Genomic DNA, 25,911 nt, shown 5'->3' with positions numbered 1-25,911 from the left:
TCTGGAAGAGACTGAGGGGAGATCTTGTTACTATGTATAAATATCTGGAGGGTGGGCATCAAGAAGGGGCCAGGCTCTTTTCAATGGGGTCCTGTGATAGGACAAGGGGCAAAGGATACAGACTGGAACACAGGAGGTGTCACCTCAACATGAGGAGAAAATTCTTTGGTGTGAGGGTGCTGGAGCTCTGGAGCAGGCTGCCCAGAGAGGTTGTGGAGTCTCTTTCTCTGGAGACTTTCCAAACCCACCCGGATGTGTTCCTGTGTCACCTGCCCTGGGTGATGCTGTGTTGGCAGGGTGGTTGGATTGGATGATCTCTGGAGGTCCCTTCCAACCTCTACTACCCTAAGATCCTATGATGCCACGGAGCAGAAATGTCTGATGTCTCTTCCTGACAACTCCCACCATTACATCAGCGACAACAGAATGTTCTCCTGGCATTGTGACACAAAAGCCAAGGAGAGGGCTTCTTAATATTTTTTAAATCAAGAGGGAAAAAGAAAAATAAAGATCTCCTCCTCTCTTTCTCTGCCTCAAAACCTCTGCCCGCCCGGTATCTCCTTAGAATCTTTTGGAAATTGAGAATAAGGAGTAAGGAAGCAATCAGGAAAATAAAATGTTATTGTTAAAAAGAAAAAAGAGTTTTACTCTAATCATTGAAAGTGAAAGAAAAATCATTGAATAATATGCTTCTGACCATGCCTGGTGATAAGACTTTGCAAGACAAAACCTCCACTAACACTGGACAACTATTTTTTCCCCTTTATTTCCCCTCCTTTTAGCTCACATGCACAGGGATGTTATGGTGTTGCTGTGCCTCCTTAAAATTTGTACAGATTCCTAATTCTTTTTTGATGAAGAATGATCCCAGTGAGTGAGCAAAGCCATGCTAAAGAATTAATGAGGAGTCAGTAAGACTCAGCCTGTCTAGAACATCCAGCCCAGTGTTTTACTCTTTGCTCCATAAAGTGCAACTTCTGGCCAGCTCAGCTGCCTACACACATCAGGCAAAAAGGGAAATATGTGAGGTGGATGCCAGCCTCTGCAGCCTCCAGCCCACAGGATGTCAACTGGCAGCTGCTTCTGTAACAATTCCTCCACTGAGTGTTCTTTTGAACTGGGATTTATGCAGATATTTATGTCAATACAACTCAAGCACAAACAGCTAACGGGATGAAGCAAGAACCTGCAAAATAAACCCTTTAAGGTTGCCCCTGGGACAATGAATGGAAAGCCAAGGGAAACAAACCCCAAACTAGCAATTCCTTTAACAATGAAACAAAATGTTTTCCTCTTTATTTTTTTCCTCAGAGGCTATTCAAAAGCTAAATGCAACATGGATATGAAGTTACAGATCAACTGGAGCAATTTTAGCCACAGCTTTTCCTGCTAGCCCTGGCAAAAGGCAGAATCTCCCACACCCCAAGATCAGAGAATTACAGAATCACAGAATGTTAGGGGTTGGCAGGGCCCTATAGAGATCATCCAGTCCAACCCCCCTTCCACAAGAGGATTACTCAGGGCAGGTGACACAGGAACACATCCAGGTGGGTTTGGAAAGTCTCCAGAGAAGGAGACTCCACAACCTCACTGGGCAGCCTGCTCCAGGCCTCCAGCACCCTCAAAGTAAAGAAACAATTTCTCACATTGAGATGGAATTTCCTGTGATTGAATTTACATCCATTGCACCTCATCGTGTCATTGGGTATCACTGAAAAGAGCCTGGCTTCATCCTTCTGACAGCCACCCTTCAGATATTTGTAGACATTGGTAAGGTCCCCTCTCAGCCCCCTCTTCTCCAGACCAAACAGCCCCAGGTCTCTCAGGCTTTTTCTCATAAGAGATGCACCAGTCCCTTCATCATCCTCATAGCTCTCTCTTGAACTCTCTCAAGCAGTTCCCTGTCCCTTTTGAACTGGGGAACACAAAATTGGCAGGTAAAGGACACAGCAGAGTGCAAATATGTGAAACTTTAACCTTATGTGATTCTCATTCTTGTCTTCCCTCGGAAACTAATCCAAAACACCAGGAATTCTATGCCAGACCAGATTACCGTGGTGGCAGAAGAAAAATCTTTGCTAAGTAGTAAATCAATACTGAGGGAAGGCAAAATTACAGGTAAGAAAAATAGTTTTTCCTTTTTCTTGCCTCATATCCACTGCAGTGTAGAGAAGTAACAATACTTCATGGGAAGTAGTAAAGAGTGACCATCACACATCATCTGCACACAAGTAGTAACGAAGGAGTAAAATACCCTCCTCCCACAGTACTTCCAACTTCTAGAAAATATGGTAATAGAGAGAAAACTGCATCCAAAATCTCCAAGTTGAGTCAGTAAACCTTACACAAGGTAGGGGTTTAAAATGAGTTAAAGACCACTCAGTGATTTGAGAACATAGTGGTGTAGGTTAGGGATTAACTGTCCTACCATAGAGAGAAATTCCTCCAGAGGACTGGACAGTCCCAAGAGGAGGACACAGGATATTGTCACATCATCACAGTATATTAGAGGTTGGATGCAGAGATCATCCAATCCAACCCCCCTGCAAAGCAGGAGCACCCAGGGTAGTCCACACAGGAATGCATCCAGGTGGGTTTGAAAGTCTCTGGAGAAGACTGCACAACCTCTCTGGGCAGCCTGCTCTAGGGCTCCGTGACCCTCACTGTAAAAAAATTTCTCCTCAGGTTGAGGTGAAACCTTCTATTTTCTATTTTGTACCTGTTGTTTCCTGTCTTATTACTGTGCACCACTGAAAAGAGCCTGGCCCCCTCCACTTGCCCCCCACCCTTCAGCTACTGATAGACATTGACCAGATCCCTCTCAGTCTTCTCTTCTCCAGACTAAGGCAGCCCCAGGGCTCTCAGTCTCTCTTCACAGGGGAGATGCTCAAGTCCTCTAATCACCCTTGTGGCTTTCCCTTGGGCTCTCTCCAGCAGGTCTCTGTCTCTCTTGAACTGGGGAGCCCCAAACTGAACACAGTATTGCAGCTGTGGTCTCAGCAGGGCAGAGCAGAGGGGGAGCAGAACCTCCCTAGCCCTGCTGGCCACACTTTTCTTGCTGCACCCCAGGATGCCATTGGCTCTCTTGGCCACAAGGGCACATTGCTGTCCCAAGCAGAACTTGCTGTCCACCAGCACTCCGAGGTCTTTCTCCATGGAGTTGCTTTCCAGCAGGGCAGCTCCTGACCTGTCCTGGTGCCTGCTGTTATTCCTCCCCAGATGCAGGACCCTGCACTTGTCCTTACTGATGTTCCTGAGGTTTGCCTGCAGCCAGCTCTCAGCCTGTCCAGGTCACGTTGGATGGCAGCACAGCCTGGCAGGTGTCAGCCACTCCCCCAGTTGTGCATCATCAGGAATTTGCTGAGGGCACTCTCAATGCCCTCAGCCAGGTCATTGAAGATCCTGAACAAAACTGGACCCTTCCATCTGGTGCATCTCCGCACCGAAGGAGCAGCCCTGCCCGCTAGCTTTCTCTGCTCTGGGTGTGTGGCTGCTGCTGTTCTCTGTGCTGTGTGGGATCTGGCTGGCAGGGATCTGGCCGAGGCCTGCTCGGAGCCTACCTGGGCAGGGGGACAGTGAGGCCTGGTCCGGGGCCCACCTCAGGCCTCGTGTGGGGCAGGTCTGGCTGGCTGGGGAATATTTTTGGCTGTGTCATTGAGGCCTAGCTGAGGCCTCCTTTGGAGCTAAGCCAGGGCTGATTCTATATCCTTTTGCCTTGGTACCTTTTGTATCTGGTTTACTTCTGTAAACACCATTTCTGTCGAACTCCCAGTTCTGTGCCAGTGCGTTTATTTACTCCTCTGCGGTCAACTCATCCTGTCCTCAGTCCAGAGGTGTTTTAGCTCAACCCCAGACACACAGGACTGCTGCTCCTATGCAGAACCAAGTGATGACTCCAGCTGGGGTCTCACCTGAGCAAAGCCGAGGGAGGGAGTCCCCTCCCTCGTCCTGCTGCCCGTGCTGTTGGGGATGCAGCCCAGGATTTGGTTGGTTTCTGTGCTGCAAGTGACCATTGCCTGCTCATGCTGACCTGCTCATCACCCAGAAACTCCAAGTCCTCCTCCTCAGCCATTCTCTGCCCAGCCTGGAGTCGTGCTTGGGTTTGCCCCAACCCATGTGTACGACCTTGCTCTTGGTTAGGAAGGAAGAAAAAGACCTCTGTTAGTTGAACACACCTCCACACGCCCCTGTCTAGTCTGAAGATACTCTTTTAATGACTGGAACAGGCTGCCCAGGGAGGTTGTGGAGTCTCCTTCCCTGGAGACTTTCCAACCCCACCTGGATGCATTCCTGTGCAGACTACCCTGAGTGATCCTGCTCTGGCAGGGGCGCTGGACCTGATGATCTCTTGAGGTCCCTTCCAACTTCTGATATACTGTGAGACTGTGACTAGCACAATGAGAAGGAGAAGATCACAGAACCACAGAATCAATAAGGTTGGAAAAGATCTCAAGGATCATCAAAGTCCAACCTGTCACCCAAGACCTCATGACCACTAAACCATGTCACCAAGTGCCCAATCCCCTCGTGAACACCTGATCTTGCAGCATGAGGCTGAAGCACAGATAGACATGCTGGAGGTGGGTTCATTAACTCAGGCTTTCAGAAGCCACATCCTATTCAAGCATTCTCATGCTCCTTCAGAGAAAAGTTTGCTCCAAGTTCTCTCACAGAGGCAATTCACATCCTAATATCATCACTATGTGTCCCACTAACTACCAGGCAAGACCCTCCTCAGATGATACAGATGCTGTGCATGAAGTTGCCCAACACAAAATTACAGTGCAGAGATTTTGACTCACTCCCACAGCTGTTGGCTTGAATAATGACAGGAAAAAAAACCCCAAACAACCAAAACCTGCCTAGATGTTAGATTTGCTTGAGAACTACTCAGATTTTGATTCATTTTCCAGAAGGTCTTCAAGAAATGTGTGGCCATGGCACTTTGGGACATGGTTTAATGGCCATGGTGGTCTGAGGTTGGATTCAATGATCTTAGAGGCCTTTTCCAACTGAAACAATCCTATGATTCTATGAATCTATGATTTTCCTCATAGGTTTCTCCCTGGCAGTGAGGCAGAAGTCTCAAGACAAGATTAAAAGTACAAATACTGCCTGGATGCTGTGGAAAGGCATACAAGTGGCCAATGTTGAATCAGATGCCAAATATCTTCATTTTTCAAAGTTTTGTTCTCACTGAACTCGCCTCAACCAACAGTTAGGCAAAAAAAAAAAGCTGAAAAAAACCCTCACTGTCTCTGAGAAGTCTTAAAATTATGTCCTGTGTTGCTGGAGCAGGTCCAGAGAAGGGCAACAAAGCTGATAAAGTGTCTGGAGAGCAGGGCTGTGAAGAGCAGCTGAGGGAACTGGGATTCTGTGATTCTCTACTGATGTAATTAGCCCCAGTCTCTGAGGGAGGGAAAAATGGTTGGGTCGGGTTCCTTTTCTGTATTTGGTTTGGTTTCTTTTGTCTTGAGAAGTCCTCAACAAACTACTGAAAACAAAGAGCTCAAAGGAGGATTAAAGATGAAAGATGAAACAATACACTTAGAAAAAAATCCTGGGGAAGCTTTAATTGAAGGTTGATTAGTACCATCAAGCTGCCAACAAGGAAACCTGCACTGCAACTATTTCCTTCCACACACATGAAAACAAAAAAAGTAATTAAGCAAATCTACTAAATGCATCTGCAAAGAAAGATGTTTGCTTCACCTTTCCCAGCTCTGGGATGGGACCTACAGAATGTTGAATCAGCCAGCCCCTCACAGCCAAACTTCAATCTACTAATGCACAGGAAATCAGGGCTTTCCTAGCTCTCAAGTGACCAAATCTAGCAGATACACATGTAGGGTCCTGGTGAGGCCACAGTTTGAGTACTGAGTTCGGTTCTGGGCACCACAGTAGTAGAAGAAAGGCCTTGAGGGTGTCCAGAGAAGAGCAACAAGGCTGCTGAGGCGTTTGGAGGACATCATACAACAAGTAGCTGAGGAAGCTGGGGCTGTGCAGTGTGGAGAAGAGAAGGCTGAGGGGAGACCTCATTGCTCTCTACAGCTGCCTGAAATGTTGACGTGAGGCTGGGGTTGGTCTCTCCTCCCAAGTAACCAGAGATAGGAGGAAAGAAAATGTGCTGAAGTTGTGCCAGGGGAGGTTTAGGATGGAGATCAGGACAAATTTCTTTGCTGCAAGAGTGGCAAGGGGTTGGGACAGGCTGCCCAGGGAAGGTTGTGGAGTCCCTATGCCTGGAGTTAATCAAGAAGCTGGAGATGTCGTGCCTCAGGATAGAGTTTAGTGGTCATGGTAGCTGGGTCATGGTTGGATTTGATGATCTTGGAGGTCTCTTCCAGCCTTAATGATTCTCTGACGTGCAGCTGTTCCATCCTATTCCCCAGCCCCTGCACACATTGCCTTTCTGAAGGAGGATGTTTGCCAGGTAAAGGTTGGGAGCCAGGGCAGCTGCCTGGATTCAGAGCCAGAGGTGGTGCTGAATAATACAGCACAGACTGCAAGTCCAGCCAGCCAGAGTCTGGATCATACAAGGCACTGCACTTGCTAAAGGAGACATGAATTCAATTGTTTCATTTGTTATTCAAAGTGCTTGAGACTTCAGGATCAGCCTAGCAACAAAAGCGAGGAAAATCTTGTCCAACAAGACACCAATTATCCCAGAGGAGTACTTGCAATATGTGTTTCAAGCTTGAAATTCAGGGTGATTATGCAACATGGAACCCAGAAGATCTGAAGGACACTCACAAACATATCCATCATTTCCTCTTCTGAGGGAAAGCACAAACATGGCTGGGGGACTATCCATCCTTCCTCACTCCTGTAAGGGTACAGACACCATTCTGAGGAACAGTCTCTTCATAGATTCATAGAATGATTTGGGCTGGAAGGATCTTCACCTAGTTCCAACCCCCCTGCCATGGGCAGGGACACCTCCCACCAGCCCAGGTTGCTCAAGGCCTCAGTCAGCCTGGTCTTGAACACCTCCAGGGAGGAGGCATCCACAACCTCCCTGGGCAACCTATTCCAGTATCTCCTCACCCTCACTGGAAATCATTTCCTCCTAATCTCCAGTCTGAATCAATCTAAATCTCTCGTACATTTTCACACAGAATTGGTTCTTTTTCTTTCATTTATCATGATCGTTCTGCAGCCAACCCCACAAGGTATTTTTAATCCTCTCACCTTTGCTTCATCTCCAAAATTTAGTATTTCTCAGTTGACTTTTCAAAGCTTGACAGCCTTTCACTAAACATGTGTAGTCTTAGTTCTCAGGTGAGAGCCCACAATTGCTTGTCTCTTTAATTTCTTTTCAATGCCATAGGATCCATAACCACAGAACAAAATATGTCAATTTCTCTTCCATTAGATTCTGAATACTTTTTCTCCCCCAGCTATAAAATCACTCAACTAATTTGCATAGAATCACAGAATCATTTTGGTTGGAAAAGCCATTTTGAATCAAGTCCAATCATTCTCTAACTCCACCAAGGCTGGAGCGAAACCATGGCCTCAGCACCACATGTCTGCCTTTCTGAAACACCTCCAGGGATGGAGACTCAACCACCTCCCTGAGAAGCCTGTGCCAAGTGGTTGGGAACCTTTTCAGGGAAGAATTTTCTTCTAATCTCCAACCTAAACCTCTAACCTGGGGCAACTTGAGGCCATTTCCTCTTGCCCTATCACTTGTTCCTAGGGAGAAGAGTTCTTTTCCTGCTCCTCATGACTGTGTTACACAATCTGTGCTGAGCCTCTTGTTGCTGAAGGAATGTTAGGACATGTGTTTGCCCCTACTACCTTTGCTATTGTGCAACTCCAGATAATATTGACTTTTAAAAGCCCAAAACATTTCCTGTCTTGTATAAGCACAGCACTGTAGCCATTCCTCTTTGGAGATAATCTGCTTGATCTCAGGGCAGCTGTTCAGACAAGTTACACAACAGATTCCAAAGCAGCCTAGGAGTTGTTTGCTTTGGAAGTTAACACTTGTAGAGTACAAAACCATCCATGACAAACTGTTTGGGCAAAGCTATGCCACAAGGATGATCAGAAGGCTGGAGCCCCTGTGCTATGGAGACAGACTGAGAGAGTTGGGGTTGTTCAGTCTGGAGAAGAGAAAGCTCCAAGGAGACCTTCTTGTGGCCTTCCAGTATCTGAAGGGGGCTCCAAGAAAGCTGGGGAGGGACTTTTGAGGGTGTCAGGGAGTGACAGGACTGGGGGGCAATGGCACAAAACTAGAAATGGGGAGATTCAGATTGGATGTTAGGAAGAAGTTCTTCCCCATGAGGGTGGTGAGAGACTAGAAGAGGTTGCCCAGGGAGGTGGTGGAAGCCTCATCCCTGGAGGTTTTTGCAGCCAGGCTGGATGTGGCTCTGGGCAACCTGCTCTAGTGTGAGGTGTCCCTGCTGAAGGAGCTGGGATTGTTCATCCTGGAAAAGAGCAGATTCCAATGGGACCTTCTAGCTGCTTTCCAATACCTGAAGGGAACCTACAAAATGCTGGAAAGGGACTTTTCATAAGGGTGTCTAGCAACAGGACAGGGGGGGATGGTTATAAGCTGAGGGTGAGTAGGGTTAGACTGGAGCTTAGGAACAAGTTCTTCATGGTGAGAAGCTGCAATAGGTTGCCCACCGAGGTTGTGGATGAATCCTCACTGGGAAGCGTCCAAGGCCAGGTTGGATGAGGCTTTGAGCAGCCAAGTCTAGTTGAGAGGCATCCCTGCCCATGTCAGGGAGGATGGAGCAGATGAACTCTGAGGTCCCTCCCAACCTAGGGCGTTCTATGATTCTATGACCTGTCTTGCAGCAAATGTCAGGAGGATGGGCTCTGGTCAGCAGTCACTTGATGTACATACCTCTGTTTGGTGTGGACACTCTCAACTGAGTGTGGAAGGAGACAAAAGACCTTTTGGATGGGAGCTGCTGTGAAGTAATGAATGGAATCAGGGAATGTTTCAAGATAGGCTGCTGTCTACCAATGCCACCTCAGTCATTTGAGGCCATCCACTGATCTTTGCAGAAAGGAGCTTCTGAAAAGCAGGCCTGAGGAACTCAGCTATTATTACTGTCAATGAGGGATGACACATAGATGAGAAACAAAACTGTCCCTCCATCAGTTAGAAAAACCACCTCTCTAACTAACAAAAACTCTATGTTCTGTCTCTGGGCTTTACTGCAGAATTCCTCACAAGGATTAGCAGCATCCTCTGTTTTCTCAGCATGAAAGCTGCTAAATGATCAATAGAGAGAAGAGTTCCTGAGCTAGACAGTTCACTCAGAGTCCTTACAGAAATGGCCTTTCTGGAATGTGTCCAGCACTTAAATTATTCTGATTAGTTGATGACTGTAGAACTGGCAAGAAGCCTTTTCCCTCTTGCTCTCCTGGTGATTTTTATTCTTGTTTCACTGCATATTTCACTGCATTTCTCAAGTGTCTCCTTATAAATTTCTTAAAAGCCTGAGGACAGTTGAATCAGTAGAGGTAAAACAAAAACAGATCCAAGCTGATTTGTTCCCTACCTTTCCTGTATTGCTATTTTAAAGCTGAAAACAAGTGTCTCCCTACATCCAACCTGGAACTGATTAGAATGCACTTCAAAAAGGACCAAAGGGTCCTATCTATTAAGACCTATCTATTACATTTCTGTATCACAACAGGAGAGATAATTCAGAATCACAAAGTCAGGAGGTACTGCACGCAGTTTGCTTCGTTCTTCTTCAACTGACTTCATCTCAGGGGGGAAAAAAAGGAAACTAACTGTAAAAAGAGAATTTCTAATATTCATCCCCACAGCACATTTTGCCTTGTAGATAACAGCTCTCTTCAGACTCAAGAAGGCTCCAAAAGATCTCATTTATCTAATCTATCAGAAGCAATTAATTTCACCAGGAAAATGTTCCTCTCATACCCTCAAACACCAGGCCTTTCGTCTTCCCACAATTCATCTCCCCAAACTCCTATCAGTGCTGTAATTGGAGTTTGTGCCTCTTTGTTCCCCCACTTCTTTCAAACACTACTCTAAGTCCCATCACTTCTTATTAACTAAGGATTTCTGCAACTCTCTGTAACAGAAGACTCAAATCCTCCAAGTCCAAGCTTGGTAAATTAGCATTCATCATTCCGTGTTTCCCCCTGCTCTGTGTTATCTGCTGCTGAATGAGGAACAGAAACTGCTGTCTGGGTTCTTTGGATGTTAAATACATTCAGAAAACTGCTCTTTCATTGCCCTCTGTACAGATCACCCCTTTGGCCCCTGTGCTGCCTGAAAAGGATACAATCACAGGATCACAGAATGGCTTAGGTTGGAAGGGACCTTAGAGATCATCTCCTCAAACCTCCCTGCCATGGGCAAGGACACCTCTCAACTGGTTGCTCAAGGCCTCATCCAACCTGGCCTTGAACACCTCCAGGAAGGAGGCATCCACAACCTCCCTGGGAAACCTGTTCCAGTATCTCACCACCCTCCTACTGAAGACCTTTTCCTCAGCTCCAGTCTAACCCTGCTCCAATTGGCTGGCAACTGCTGAAGATACCAACCATCATTTCTGCCAAAGAGGGCTCCAAAAATCCTTTCTTATTCCACCAACACCATTTTTCTGTTCAATAGCACACTGCAAAATGTCCAGACCATAACCATTACCATAGATATGAACCACAGGGACACCAGAGAAAGGCAAGGAGGGAAGAAGGAATTTCCTCATTAGCAAGGAGCTGGATCACTAAGTGAAAAATACAAGATGACAGCCAAGGAAGATCTGGTGAGTGGGCTGAGGCACTCAGGAAGCAGTGCCCAGAGCTATCAGTACAGACAGACCTTCCCTGGAGAGGGATGATGAATGTGCAAAGGAACTGTTTGTAAACTGAAAATTTATCCAGCTGATCAGGCAGAAGCCATTTTTCCTCAGGATCTTAGCAGGGTTTGGGTTTGTTTTCACATCTGACAGCACTTTCAGTTACTTAGACAGAATGGCAAAAAAGCTTAGAGTGGTTCTGGCTGGAAGGGACCTTAAAGATTTAGTTCCAACCCCCTGCCAGCCTGGCTCTATCCAATCTGGCTTTCAACACTTCAAGGCTTGAAGCCTCCACAACTTCTCTGGGCAACTTGTCCCAGTGTCTCACTACCCCCATGGAGAAGAATTTCTTCCTAATGTCCAATCTAAATCCAGCATCTATACTCTATGATCAGAGGACCTGCACCATCAAAGTGGACATCTCCTACTCATTGCTGAAGGATGCTGCAAGTGAGACTCAGGTGAAAAGCAGAATACTGAACAGTGCTGAGCCAGGCCAGGTGGAGCAGCACCAAGAAACAGAGCTACCTGCAGAGGAACTGAACACAAGTTACCTGTGCAAAGTCATTTGTACCTGGGGATGTACCTCAAATGCTGGGTTCACTGGGTTCAAATGCTCCTCACTCCAAGAAAGACATGGAGGGACTAGAGCATGTCCAGAGAAGGGCATGAAGGGTCTGGAGAACAGGGCTGGTGAGAAGCAGCTGAGGGACTTGGGGTTGTTTAGTGTGGAGGAGGCTGAGGGAAGATCTCATTGCTCTCTACAATTCCCTGACAGGAGGTTGCAGTGAAGTGGGAGTTGGTCTCTTCTCCCTTGTGTCAGATGATAGGATGAGAGGAAATGGCCTGAAACTGTGCCAGGGGAGGTTTAGCTTGGAGATTAGGAATAATTTCTTTCTTTCAAGAGTGGTCAGGGACTGGATCAGGCTGCCCAGGGAGGTGGTGGAGTCACCATCCTGGGAGGTGTTCAAGAAATGTGTGGCCATGGCACTTGGGGACATGGTTTAATGGCCATGGTGAGGTTGGGTTGGTGGTTGGACTCCATGACCTTAGAGTCTTTTCCAACCCACACAGTTCCATGATTCAAAGATTCTAAGCACCCTGCACTTGCTTCACTGTATCTGATCAGAGAGATTGGAGCACTGACTTGGGCACGCATATGGCCAAAGAGAGGTGTGAGGGTGGCTCCACTCCGATAAGACACCCTTGGCTTTGCTCCCAAAGAGGGTTCAAGTGCACTGCCACCACCCAGCCATTAATCTCTGAAATGGTAACTGGGGCTGCAGGTACTGCAGCCTTGAACAAGCCACAGTACAGAAATAATCCCCTCATTTATGAAGCACAAGAGTCTCCTCTGACTTGATTTTCATTTTAACCTGGCTTGCACCTGCCCCATGCTGTCCTAAATTGCTTCCTCATTTCTGAAAATGTCATGCCTACCTACCACACTCACCAGCTGGAACAGCAGCTGCTTTTTCTCTTCTACAAAACACTAATAAAGGTATTTTTCCTTCCATCTTTCCCTGTAAACAACACAGCCTGGTTAAAAAAACCCACAACTTGCAAGCAAAATTGTGAAGCTTCTTAGCAATGGGGAGTCCAATCAAGCCCTGCATCACAGCTGTTCAGTGGCAGAATCAATAGGGGTGCAAAGTTCCTTAGAACTCCTTTAATTGCCTGCACAGCATTACAGCATTATTGCCCCTACCACTATTAATTTTTACTTCAATGAGTCTTAGAATTATTTTATAGATTCATGGAATGGTTTGGGTTGGAAGGGACTTAAAGATCATCCAAGCCATCTGGCACTGGCAGGGACACCTTCCTCTAGCCCAGGTTGCCCAAGGCCTTATCCAACCTGGCTTTGAACACTTCCAGGGAGAGGACATCCACAGCCTCTCTGGGCAACCTGTTCCAATGTCTCACCACTCTCACTGGAAAGAATTTTTTCCTAATCTCCAGTCTCAATCTCCCCTCTTCCAGCTTCAATCCATTCCCTCTTGTCCCATCACTACCAGCCCTTATAAAAAGTCCCTTCCAGCTGTCTTGTAGCCCCCTTCAGGTACTGGAAGGCTGCTCTAATATCTCCCTGGAGCCCTCTGCAGACTGAACAGCCCCAACTCTCTCAGCCTGTCCCCACAGGTGAGGTGCTCCAGCCCTGTCATCATCTTGTGGCCTCCTCTGGACCTGCTCCAACAGCTCCATGTTGTGACAAGGAATGACAATGGCTGAGATGAGTATCCCCAGCCATAAACAAAGATTGCTGAAGAGTTTACTGTGTCTTTTCCCTAGAAAAGCTCTCACAGAGATGGGGCTAAATGGAGCTATGACGGTAAGAACAGATGGCAAAACCATTTCTTAAGTCACATTAAATCATGGGTTTGCTCATTCTGTTTTTCATGCCTGAAACTAAATGACCAATGGTGATAAAATTTGCCTTTTGCAGCAACAGCAACAGATTTTGCTGCTGCCCCTTGGCTGCTGCCAGAAGCCCTGAATTTGACTTGAGAAATTATAAAGGCAAAAAGGTTTATCATCTCCTGAGCAATTTTATTTTTTGTCTTGACTCTTGTAAATTGCCTTAACTGTGGTCTCAGAATAAAGTGATTTAGTAGCTTATGTTTTCAGAGGCACACTGAATGGAGTGGGTCTGTTTATAAGCTAAATATGAGAGCATGCTTCCACATTACCCCTGGAAGATGTATACTGAAACACAGAAGTTCAGTCCTCAGGTGAAGGATGGCCTGGAGGAGGGCCACAAAGATGATGAAGGAGGTGGATTCCCCTGTGGGGACAGGCTGAGAGAGTTGAAGCTGTTGAGCTTGGAGAAGATCTCCAGGGAGACCTTAGAGAAGCCTTCCAGTACCTGAAGGGGGCTACAAGGTGAGGCTTGACAAGGCCCTGGGCAACCTGACCTAGTTGGGGATGTCCCTGCTGACTGCAGGGAGGTCAGACTGGATGACCTTTGGAGGTCCCTTCAGGCCTGGACCATTCCGGGTGCCATGAAAAAAAGTCCACCATCATCATCACCATCGTAAGGCCAAACATGTTGATTATTTTTTGTCCCCATAAAAAGGTGAATTCAAAACATTCAGTAATTATCACATTTCAGAGGATGTAAGTGCACTCAAGCCAAAACTCTAGCCTGCAGAATACAGGACCTTCCTTTTACACAGGGACTCAAAACATTCCCCTTTGTCATCTACTGATACAGAGCAACAGCTAAGCCCCTTTGCAGGAAGCAGCAGGCACACCACAAATTAGAGCTGTGTCCACTGCTATTCTGTGACTCAAAGCTGAGGAGAGAGAAATCCCAGCAACATGGAACAGATAATTAAAACATAATAAACTGTAGCTCAGCTTTACAAGTGAAGTCATCTGTAGATGCTGACAGGATGCCAAAGCTTTGGCACCTACAGTGCATAAACAGACAGCACAGGATGTCCAGACTGGTATCTACTGTTCACTGGGCTCTCTGAAATGCTTCCTGAGACCTTGGATGAAGTTTGCCTAGTACATTCAGAGATTGACAGATTGCACTCAGTTGGAAGGGACCCTCACAGGTCATCTTGTCCAGCCCCCCCTACAGTCAGCAGGGACACCTCCAACTAGATCAGGATGCTCAACGCAGATCTTGAATATTTCCAGGGACATCCCCGGACACATCCCTGGGCAACCTGTTCCATATTTCACCACTCTCATCATGCAGAACTTCCTCCTGATGTCCAACCTAACTCTGCCCTGCTCCAGTTTCAAACCATTGCCCTCATCCTATCCCCACAGCCCCTTCTGAACAGTCCCACCCCAGCCTTCCTGTAGGTCCTCTTCCGATGTTGAAATGCAGCTCTAAGGTTCCCCTGGAGCCTTCTCCAGGCTGAACAGCCCCAACTCTCCCAGCCTACCCCCACAGCAGAGGTGCTTCAGCCCTCTGATCACCTTTGTTTCCCTCCTCTGGACCCTCTCCATCAGCTCCAGGTCTCTCTTGTGTTGGGGGCCCCACAGCTGGACACAGCCCTGCAGGTAAGGTCTCCCCAGAGCAGAGGGGCAGGATCCTCTCTCTCCATCTCTGGCCATGCTGCTTTGGATGCAGCCCAGGCTGCCATTGGCCTTCTGTGCTGCCAGTGCCCATTGCTGGCTCCTGTCCAGCTTCTCATCCACCAGCACCCCCAAGTCCTTCTCTGCAGGGCTGCTCTCAACCTCATCATCCCCCAGCCTGGATTGATATCGAGGGTTGCTCCAACCTAAGTGCAGGACCTTGCACTTTGCCTTATTGAACCTCATGAGATTCTCCTCAGCCACCTCTCAGCCTGCCCAGGTCCCTCTGAATAGCACCAATCCTGTCCTTCAGTTTATCAACCACACCACTCAGCTTGGTCTCATCTGCAAACTTGCTGAGGTTTTCCTTCTGTTCATGCAGCAGCAGGCTCAGTAAGGAGAACAGGCTGTGAAATCAGTAGCTTCCCATTTGCTGGTTTTGAGGCCAGGCACAAAGCTGTTTCACAGAGAAGAGCCTCAACTGCCAACATTTCAATGAATCTGAAAGAACTCAGCAGCCACTGACCCCTCAAGAAAATCAGCACACCCTGGTGAGTGCTCAGTGCTCCCCACCAGAGAGACACTGTAGGAATGGTGACACAACCTTCAGCTTCTGGGTCATCAGTTCTAAAGCATCATTATTGTCCAGTAACTACTCAGTGAGGAAAAGGACACAAGAAGAGCTGGCAGGCAATCACAGCCCTTTTTCTGGACTTGTGATGAGCAATTTCTGGCTAGACAAGGAGTTCTCTGCAGTGCCAGGCTAAAGGATGCCAAGTCTGTGCTGTTCCAGCCAAGGACTCACACAGGTACTTCAAGGGGATTACCCAGGAGCTTGACAACTGAGTCCAAGTTGGGAGGTTATGTTGGATGAGGACCAAAGTGCTCAGCACTAAGCCTCTCTTGATGAATCTCTCTGTATGCACACACACTGCAAAAGTTGAGAAAGGCCTAGATCCTGAAAGCTTTGCAGATATTAAAATCCCATTGCTGTAACATGCTGAAATATCCCTGAAGGCAAGAGCCAAAACCACTCTGCAACCTCCAATTACTCTGTTGGGAGCCTTAAGGAGAAGGCTGATAACAGAAGCAGCACAGAATGTGGCAACCTGACATGGAATCATAGAATCACAGAATGGTCTGGGTTGGAAGGGAGCTCCAAAGCTCATCCAGTCCAACCCCTCTGCACTCAGCAGGGACATGCTCCACTAGATCAGGTTGCCCAGAGCCCTGTCCAGCCTCACCTTGAAGATCTCCAGGAACTGAATCTCAACCACCTCCCTGGGCAACCTGTTCCAGTGTTCCACCACCCTCATGCTGCAGAACTTGTTCCTCACATCCAATCTCAATCTGCTCTGCTCTAGTTTGAAGCCATTGCCCCTGGTCCTGTCCCTGCAGGCCTTTGCAAACAGTCTGGAGGGCTGCTATTAGGTCTCCCCAGAGCCTTCTCTTCTCCAGGCTGAACACTCCCAGCTTCCTCAGCCTGTCCTCGCAGCAGAGCTGCTCCAACCCCCTGAGCATTTTCTTGGCCCTCCTCTGGAGCCACTCCATGCTAGAAGGAGCCACCATGTGCCATAGCTTGGACTCTGCCATAGCCATAAAAGGTTCTGCTTCTGGTACTTCACTGTCATCCGAAACATGGACCACACAATGTCAGGGGTTGGAAAACACCCCTGAAGATCATCTAGTCCAACCCCACTTCTAGAGCAGGATCACCCAGAGTGATTCATATAGGAATGCATCCAGGCAGGTTTTGAATGCCTCCAGAGATGGAGCCTCCACAACCTCTCTGGGCAGCCTGCTCCAGTGCTCTGCCACTATCAAATCAAGAAATTTTTTTCCTTCTGTTAAAGCAAAACCTCTTGTATTCCATTTTGTGCCCATTGCCTCTTGTCCTGTCACTGAGCACCACTGAGAAGGGCTTGCCCTTTAGATATTGATCAACATTGATGACATCTTCCCTCAAGCTAAACAGCCCCAGGCCCTCATGAGGTGGATGCTCCTCTCAGTATCTTAGTGGCTCTCTGCTGAAGTCTCTCCAGTAGTTCCCTGTCCTTCTTGAACTGGAGAGCCCAGAACTGGATGCAATATTCCAGGTGAGGCCTCAGCAGGGCACAGCAGAGCACTAAAGACTCTTCAAAACAAAGGTGTTTCCAACTCTACAAAAACAGCCACAGTTTAACCACAGCTACAAACCATTTAGTGACACTGAGTCCCAGGCACTCCTTTCCCTCATCTGTATCAGGGAAAGATCTCCTTCACTGACAAAGGCTCATTCCACAGGTTAACTGAAACCCTGGGGGAACCAGATGCTAATGGGAAGAAGCCATATTGTTCCTCAAATGGACAGCTAGGTAGCACATTCAGCTCTGGTGCTTCATTTCTCTGCAGATCATGGCCAGCATATCGAGAGGGATGATTCTGCCACTGTACTCTGCTCTGGTGAGACCTCACCTGGAGTGCTGTGTCCAGCTCTGGAGCCCTCAACACAGGAAGGACATGGACCTGATGGAGCAGGTCCAGAGAAGGGCCACAAAAATGATGAGGGGGTTAGAGCACTTCTGTCATGAGGACAGGATGGGGGAGCTGGGGGTGTTCAGCCTGGAGGAGAGGAGGCTCCAGGGAGACCTAATGGTGACCTTCCAGTACCTGAAGGAGACCTATAAAAAGGCTTCAGAGAGACTGCTTCCAAAGGCCTGTAGTGATAGAATGAGGGGCAACGGTTTCACACCATGAAGATGAGATTTAGATTAAATGTGAGGGACAAGTTCTGCACCAGGAGGGTGGTGGAACACTGGAACAGGTTGATCAGGCAGGCAGCTGAGGCTCCATCCCTGAAGATATTCAAGGTGAGGATCAAGAGGGGTCTGGGCAACCTGATCTAGTTGGGGATGTCCCTGCTGAGTGCAGGGGGGTTGGACTGGATGAGCTTTGGAAGTCCCTTTCAACCCAGACAATTCCATGACACTAATTCCCCTTCTCTGTGTGTGCAGTCTGTGAGACACAGAAGAAAGGACAGCACTTGTCAAATGATGATTGCTGCAGAAACTGAAACACAGAAAGTAATAATGATGCAATCAAAAGCACATCCAACTATCACTTGCTTGGAACAGAGACAAGCAGAGAGCAAATGAGTCCATTCATAATTAATTCAGAGAAAGAACGAGGAGTTGAGAAAAAAAACAACCCAATATAAATACATTCTTCAGGAACTGGCAGAAAGTAATAACTGAACAAGCATCTGAGATGGAAAACTAATGAATGACAACAGGACCAGCACATGTGTGAGGTGGAGATAGACTGCAAGAAAATGAAGCAGGTCACTTAGGGGAAAATAGACACCTTCTAGAATCAGAGAATGGTAGGGGTTGGAAAGGACCTCCAGAGATCATCCAGTCCAACCCCTCTGCCAGAGCAGGATCACCCAGGAACACAGCCAGGTGGGGTTGGAAAGTCTCCAGAGAAGGAGACTCCACAACCTCTCTGGGCTGCCTGCTCCAGGGCTCCAGCACCCTCAGCATAAAGAAGTTTCTCCTCATGTTGAGGTGGAACCTCCTCTGTTTGGTCTGTATCCTTTGCCCCTTGTCCTATCACAGGACACCACCACAAAGAGCCTGGCCCCCCTTCTTGACCCCCACCTCTCAGATATCTATAGACATTCACAAGATCCCCTCTCAGCCTTCTCTTCTCCAGACTAAACAGCCCCAGGGATCTCAGTCTTTCTTTATAGCAGAGATGTTGCAGTCCCTTCATCATCCTCATAGTCTCCACTGGACCCTCTCCAGCAGGTCTCTGTCTCTCTTGAATTGAGGAGCCCAAAACTGGACACAGTGTTCCAGGTGTGGTCTTACCAGGGCAGAGCAGAGAGGGAGGAGAACCTCCCTAGACCTTCTCCATATTTTGCTCAGAAAACCCCATACAGTCCCCAATAGTATTCAAGGCTGTTATTCAATAATCAGAAGCTTCTCACAAAGTCAGAAACTGTGGAAGTAGGCTTCCAAAAGCAGAGCCCCAGGAGATAATTGAAGCCTCAGAAGCACAGTGGTCATTTTCTTGAACACTCATCCCCAAGCACTGAAATAAAAATCCAGCAGCTGCGAAGGTACAAAGTGGTGACATACAGGTTACAGTCAGAGAGGTGTAAATAAAGCAGGTGGAAGCAAATGAAATGAATAAACAATTCTTTTGGGAAAGCCAGGCAAGGAATTCAACTTTCCTGTATAAACCAGCCCTGAAAAGAACTCGGATTTTAAGCAGTCATTTGAAAGGGCTGTTTGGAAGTCTCCTGTTTCCCAGATGGATTTTAGGAGTCTTCTGATGTCTCTGCTTTTCAGAACACCACCACAGTTTTCAAGGTCACACTGCAGCAGGTTTTCTAAACAAAACACTGGACAGGAGGTGTATAAAAGCCCCAGATGTCAGAGCAGTGCCACCTGAGCAGCCACAAGCTCTCAGGCTTTAAACTGAGAAGAGGCTGAACCAGAAGGCGGACTCACAAAGCAGATCACAGCCTGACAATTCCCACATTGCAACTGCCTCACCAAGAGCAAGGAATGTGGTTATGGAAGCTGTAGGGGGGGAGAAAAAAGCCCTTATTGAATTAAGAATTCAGTTCTCAAATCCTGTGTTGCCACAGGACTGGAGAGAGAAGAAAACAGAACAACTTTGTTGTTCCCAGCATCAGTAATGAAGTTAAACCACAGATTCAGAGATTGCAATGGGTTGGATGGGACCCTCAAAGGTCATCTTGTCAAACCCTCCTGCACTCATTACGGACACCTCCAACTAGATCAGGCTGCCCAGGGCCACAGCAAGGCTGATCTTGAATGTCTCCAGAGATGGGACCTCAACCACCTCCCTGGGCAACCTGTTCCAGTGTCTCACCACCCTCACTGTGCAGAACTTCCTCCTGATGTCCAACCTAACTCTGCCCTGCTCCACTTTCAAACCATTACCCCTTGTCCTATCCCCACAGCCCCTTCTGAACAGTCCTTCCCCAGCTCTCCTGGTGCCCCTGCAGGTACTGGAAAGCTGCTCTAAGGTCCCCCCAAAACCTTCTCTTCCCCAGGCTGAACAACCCCAACTCTCTCAGCCTGTCCCCACAGCAGAGGTTCTCCAGCTCTCTAAGCATCTTTGTGGCCTCCTCTAGACTCGCTACATCAGGTCCAGGTCTCTCTTGTGTTGGGGGCCCCATAGCTGGACACAGTACTCCAGGTGAGGTCTCCCCAGAGCAAAAGAGAGGGGCAGGTCTTTCGACCTGCTGAGCATGCTGGCTTTGATGCAGCTCAAGTTGCCTTTTGCCTCCTGGGGTGCAAGTGCACATTGTTGGCCCATGTCCATCTTACTGCCCACCAGTACCTGTGGTGGACAAGAAGCTGGACTTGGCCTTCTCAGCCATGCAGCCAGCTCTCAAGTATCAGTGCTACTCCTCATCTGAGGAGTAGAGCCCACTTCTTGTTCCTATTCCAGGTGTTAGAAGATAACAATGTGCTAGCCTGGCTGTTTGCCTCCAAAGTTGCCTCACTCACAAATGAACACCTGTGTTCAGTTCTGGCCTCCCCAGTTCAACAGAGACAGGGAATTACTGGAGAGAGTTCAACAGAGGCCATGAGGGTGATGGAGGGACTGGAACATCTCTGTGATGAGGAAAGGCTGAGAGCCTTGGAGCCTGGAGAGGAGAGGGCTGAGAAGGGATCTGATCAATATCTGAAGGGTGGCTGTCAGGAGGATGGAGCCAGGCTCTTTTCAGTGATACAACAAGGTGAAATGGAAATAAGCACAATCATAGGGAATTCCATCTCAACATGAGGAGAAACTTCTTTCACTGTGAGCCCTGGAGCAGGCTGCCCAGAGAGGCTGTGGAGTCTCCTTCTCTGGAGACGTTCAAAACCTACCTGGACATTGCATTCCTGTGTGACCTGCTCTAGGTGAACCTGCTCTAGCGGGGTGGGGGGGGGTGGAACTTGATCTCTGGAGGTCTCTTTCAACTCCCACCATGCTGTGATGATGCTGTGATGATGCTATGGTTCTGTACAGCTTGATTCCTGCTGTCAACAGTGCTGAAAAAGACTGAACACTGCACCAGCATCAATCTACTGCTTGTTCAGCCTACACCCCAGAGTAGGAAATACATATTCCAACACCACCAAAGAAGACTTGGAATGTTACATTCCTGCTTCCTCTAATTACACTGATAAAAATCACCTGGAAGAATGTAGTAAACTACTGTCAGGTGAAACATTTGAGTACTTGCTCCTCATAAAGGAGCCAGAGCAAAATTTGGCTGCTACACTCATGTCACTGTAATGCTTTTCTGACATCTGCTGCCCTGTAATCACTGCTTGGATGCTAACACTGACATGAGATCTGATACTGTTCATCTAATCACTCAGTGCTTCAGCAAACCAAGGGAAAAGACAGAAGCAAAACAAAACAAAAAAATGGCCAGCAGGACCAGGGGAGTGATTTGAGGCCATACTTCAAATACTGGGGTAAGGTTTGGGCCCTGCACTCCAAGAAGGACATTGAGGAGCTGGAGCAGATCCAGAGAAGGGCGACAAAGCTGGAGAAGGGCCTGGAGAACAGGGCTGGTGACAAGTGGCTGAGGAAACTGAGGTTTTTTTAGTCTGGGGGAAACAAGGCTGAGAGGAGATCATCTGGCTCTCTACAACTCCCTGAAGGGAGGGTGGAGCCAAGTGTGGGTTGGTCTCTTCTCCCTAGTATCAGGTGATAAAAGGAGAGGAAATGACCTGAAACTGTGCCAGGGAGCTTTAGGTTGGAGATCAGGAAAAAATTCCTTCCTGCAAGAGCTGTCAGGCATTGGAACAGGCTGCCCAGGGAGGCGGTAGAGTCATCATCTCTGGAAGTGTTCAAGAAACCTTGTGGCCATGGCACCTGGGGGCGTGGCTTGATGGCCATGGTGGTGTTGGGTTGAGGGTTGGACTGGATGATCTTAAAAGACTCTTCCAACAGTTCTATGATTCACCCTACAGCCACATGCATCCACTCTATGGGTTATCCTAAATTTTGGGTACAGGTCTTTCTGAGAGCTGTTTTGCTATGAGAAGAAAGCACAGGAGGAATCTCACAGCTTTATCTTACTGATCATTTCATTTACACAAATGTAAATTTCACAAAGGTATTCACAGCCAATGTATAACTCTTTGTTCTTTTCCCTCAAATGTCTTCCCTTCTCTGTACTTCCTCCCTAAATATATTTATAGAAAGTGATTACATCTTCTTCCAGGCTTGATTGTGTGAGACTAAAGAAATTTATCCTACCTCACAGAGGATAAATTGTCCCTTTTCATCCCAAAGAGGCTTCCTCTGCACCTGCTGCAATTTGAATGATGTTTTCTTTATTGCAAATGAAGGATCAAACTTCAATGCTACATTTTACAGTCTGTTGCAGAGGTGTGCTTCACTCTTGCAGCTGGAAGAACTGCTTCTCCTACCTTTAAGCAGCACATTTGCTCTTTCCACACCTGTCACTTATTGCTAAGGTCCAGGCTTTCTCCAGTGAGGAGGTTGATTATAAGGTGGTGGCTTGGTTTTATTATTTTAGAAGAAGAAATGTTCACAGAATCAAAGGATTGTCAGAGTTGGAAGGGACCTCAAGGATTATCCAGTTCCAACCCCCCTGCCATGGCCAGGGACACCTCACACTACATCAGGTTGCTCACAGCCACATCCAGCCTGGCTGCAAAAAACTCCAGGGATGAGGCTTCCATCACATCCCTGGGCAACCTCTTCCAGTGTCTCATCACCCTCATGGGGAAGAACTTCTTCCTAATAGCCACTCTGAATCTCCCCACTTCTAGTTTTGCTCTATTTCCCCCAGTCCTATCACTTCCTGACACCCGAAAAAGTTCCTCCCCAGCTCTCTTGGAGCCCCCTTCAGATACTGAAAGGCCACAAGAAGGTCTCCTGGGAGCCTTCTCTTCTCCAGACTGAACAACCCCAACTCTCTCAGGCTGTCTCCAGAGCACAGCAGCTCCAGCCCTCTGCTCATCCTCGTGGCCCTTCTCTGGACACCTTCCAGCACCTCCAGATCCTTCCTGGAACAGAGGCTCCAGAACTGGACACAGAGCTCCAGGTGTGGTCTCAGCAGAGTGGAGCAGAGGGGGAGAATCCCCTCCCTGGCCCTGCTGGCCACACTTCTCTTGCTGCAGCCCAGGCTCTGCTTGGCTCTCTGGGCTGCAAGTGCTCACTGCTGGCTCCTGTTGAGCTTCTCCTCCACCAGCACCCCAAGGCCTTCTCTTCAGGGCTGCTCTCAAGCCAGTCCCTGTTTCAAACTGTGTTCTAAAGTCTAAGCTTACACTTGCCTGTCACTGTTTTTCTCACACTGAAAAATGAGATACATAAATCACCACATTAAAAACATCAAAACAATCCAACAGATTCTTTTGTTCCTAGAGGAGCAGTGAAAATCAGAGGATGAAAAGGTGAAAGCTTTGTTGTTTTGTTCCTTTGTTTGTTTTCTTTAAATGCATCAAGAAAAGTGTGGCCAGCAGAGGAGGAGAACCTCCCTAGCCCTACTCTGCCCTGCTGAGACCACAGCTGCAATACGGTGTCCAGTTCTGGGCTCCCCAGTTGAAGAGAGACAGAGACCTGCTGGAGAGAGTCCAACAGAGAGCCATGAGGATGCTTAGGGGACTTGAGTAACTCCCCTGTGAAGAGAGACTGAGAGCCCTGGGGCTGTTTAGTCTGGAGAAGAGAAGGCTGAGAGGGGATCTGATCAATGTCTATCAATAGCTGAGGGGTGGGGGGCAAGGGGAGGGGGCCAGGCTCTTTTCAGTGGTGCACAGTAATAAGACAGGAAACAACAAGTACAAAAGAGAAAATAGAAGATTTCACCTCAACATGAGGAGAAACGTCTTTACAGAGAGGGTGACAGAGCCCTGGAGCAGGCTGCCCAGAGAGGTTGTGGAGTCTCCTTCTCTGGACACCTTCAAAACTCATTTGGATGCATTCCTGTGCAGACTACCCTGGGTGATCCTGTTCTGGCAGGGGGTTGGACTGGATGATCTCTGGAGGTCCCTTCCAACCTCTAATTTTGTGTGATACTGTGATCTCCCAATTTAGCCAAATCTTTATTTAAAGGTAAAAAAAAAAAAAAAGGAAGAAAAATCTGTTTCTTACCAAATGATCTGCAAAACAAGCAACCCTCCCTGTTAAAATACAGACTGAGCTCAGGCTGTTGAGAATGGGTTTGATTTGTGCTCTCATCATGGGGTGAAGATGGTAGGGAATTTCTCTGCTACAACTGTTGGCTAAACTGGGGAGAGGTCTTTTTGAGTATTGGTGTTTCCAAAGGCTCCTCTCTCAATGAAGCCCTTTGTGTAATTTGCTTCAACATCTGTGGGCCTGCTGAGTCCCTTCTTTCCTCACATTTCCTTAGGCCTGTAATTAAAACCTCTTCTCAAACACATCACTTCAGGTGTCCTAATGAAGAATCCTGAGCGAGATGGCAAGCAAGGCTTTGCTAAAGGAGAGCAACAAAGCTGCTCTGCTGCTGACAACTATTTCTTGTGAGATTCATTCTCTTCAGCAGATGGAAGGCTGCAGTAAAAGACAAGGACTCAGGGCTGAAGAGGTCATAAAACTCTCAAGAGCAAGAAATTGCATGGGCATGGCTGCCAATTAGGTCTGCTTAGGAAAAGCCATTAGGGCCTTCCCACTTCCTTCAGCTCCTGCTGCCCCCAAATCAGAGAACAGTGTTTTAAGAGCAGTAAACTCCAACCAGCTTGTTTTAATTGAAGCTTGGTCTTGCTATTTGCTTTTATAAGTCATGGCAAACATCCACCTGCTACAGAGAAACCAATTAAGTGGAGAAGCAATCCAGGGTTTTGCTGCTTTGCAAGCTGAGGCTGCAGCCCATGGAGGTAGCACCTACCCCAGCATTGGTACCACTTCATTTGGCTTTTGTTTCAAGGTGACATTTAGCCCCCAGCTCTGAAGGCCCTGGGTTGTCAGACAACAGCTCTAAGACTCAGGGAAAGGTCACTTGCCTCTCAAAAGCTGTTTTAGTCTGCACTGTGGACACTTTTTTCTTCTGGGCTGGAAAGCTCCAAGAGCCTCATGTTGGAAAGAACCTTTAAGATCATTGAGTCCAGCCATTATCTAACTCTACCAAGTCATAAGGCATTGGCACAGGCTGCCCAGGGAGGTGGTGGAGTCACCATCCATGGATGTGTTTAAAGGTGGTTTGGATGTGGTTCTTGGGGATATGGTTTAGAGGTGAACCTTGTAGAGTAGGGTTCATGGTTGGACTTGGTGATCCTGAGGGGCTTTTCCAAGCTGGATAATTCTGTGTTTCTGTGTTCTTCTTCTTGGGCTCCAGATAGGCACTGTGAGAAACTAGACATGGGAGTGCTGGCTGACAGCTGGCTGAAGATGAGACAGCAGTGTGAGCAGGTGGCCAAGAAGGCCAGCAGCATCCTGGCCTGGATCAGCAATAGTGTAGCCAGCAGGACCAGGGAAGTGATCACACCCTGCACTCAGCACTGGCAAGGCCACACCTTGAGTACTGGGCTCAAGTTCAGCTTTGGGCTCCTCACTCCAAGAAGGACATTGAGGTGCTGGAGCATCTCCAGAGAAAGGCAATAAAGCTGGGAAGGGTCTGGAGAACAGGGCTGGGGAGGAACAGCTGAGGGACCTGGGGGTGCTTAGCCTGGAGAAGAGGAGGCTGAGGGGAGACCTCATTGCTCTCTACAGCTCCCTGAAAGGAGGCTGGAGTGAGGCCAGTGTTGGTCCCAGGGGAGGTTTAGATATTCTATGGCTATAGCACTCTCTGGTTACGGAGTGTCCAACCAGACAAATAAAGAATGAAGACTAAGCAAGCTCTCTGCATACCTGACACAGGCCTGGTCTTTATCAGTCCCTACACACCCCAAGCTGTCTCTGCATTTAAAAGCTTGCACACTGATGACAAAATGATTTGCAATTTGGGCACCAGTCAAAATAGCTTTATAAAATACTATCAACAGATGCATCCAGGATGTCCCACACCTGCTTCTACATAGTTCTAATTTGGTTTGCATCCTTTCAACACAGTTGTGACATTTTATACTTCCAGAATAGT

General features: G+C 47.8%; 1 protein-coding gene across 1 annotated transcript in view; it reads right to left on the bottom strand.

Annotated features, from left to right (window-relative positions):
• The window catches only part of PLXDC2 (plexin domain containing 2), a 316,666-nt gene that overhangs the window by 270,282 nt on the left and 20,473 nt on the right, over positions 1 to 25,911 (bottom strand). The window lies entirely within an intron of this gene.

The sequence above is a fragment of the Indicator indicator genome, chromosome 20, assembly GCF_027791375.1.
Source record: "Indicator indicator isolate 239-I01 chromosome 20, UM_Iind_1.1, whole genome shotgun sequence".
NCBI lineage: Eukaryota > Metazoa > Chordata > Aves > Piciformes > Indicatoridae > Indicator > Indicator indicator.
The sequence above is the reverse complement of the archived record's forward strand: the minus strand, read 5'-3'. Positions and strand labels throughout refer to the sequence as shown.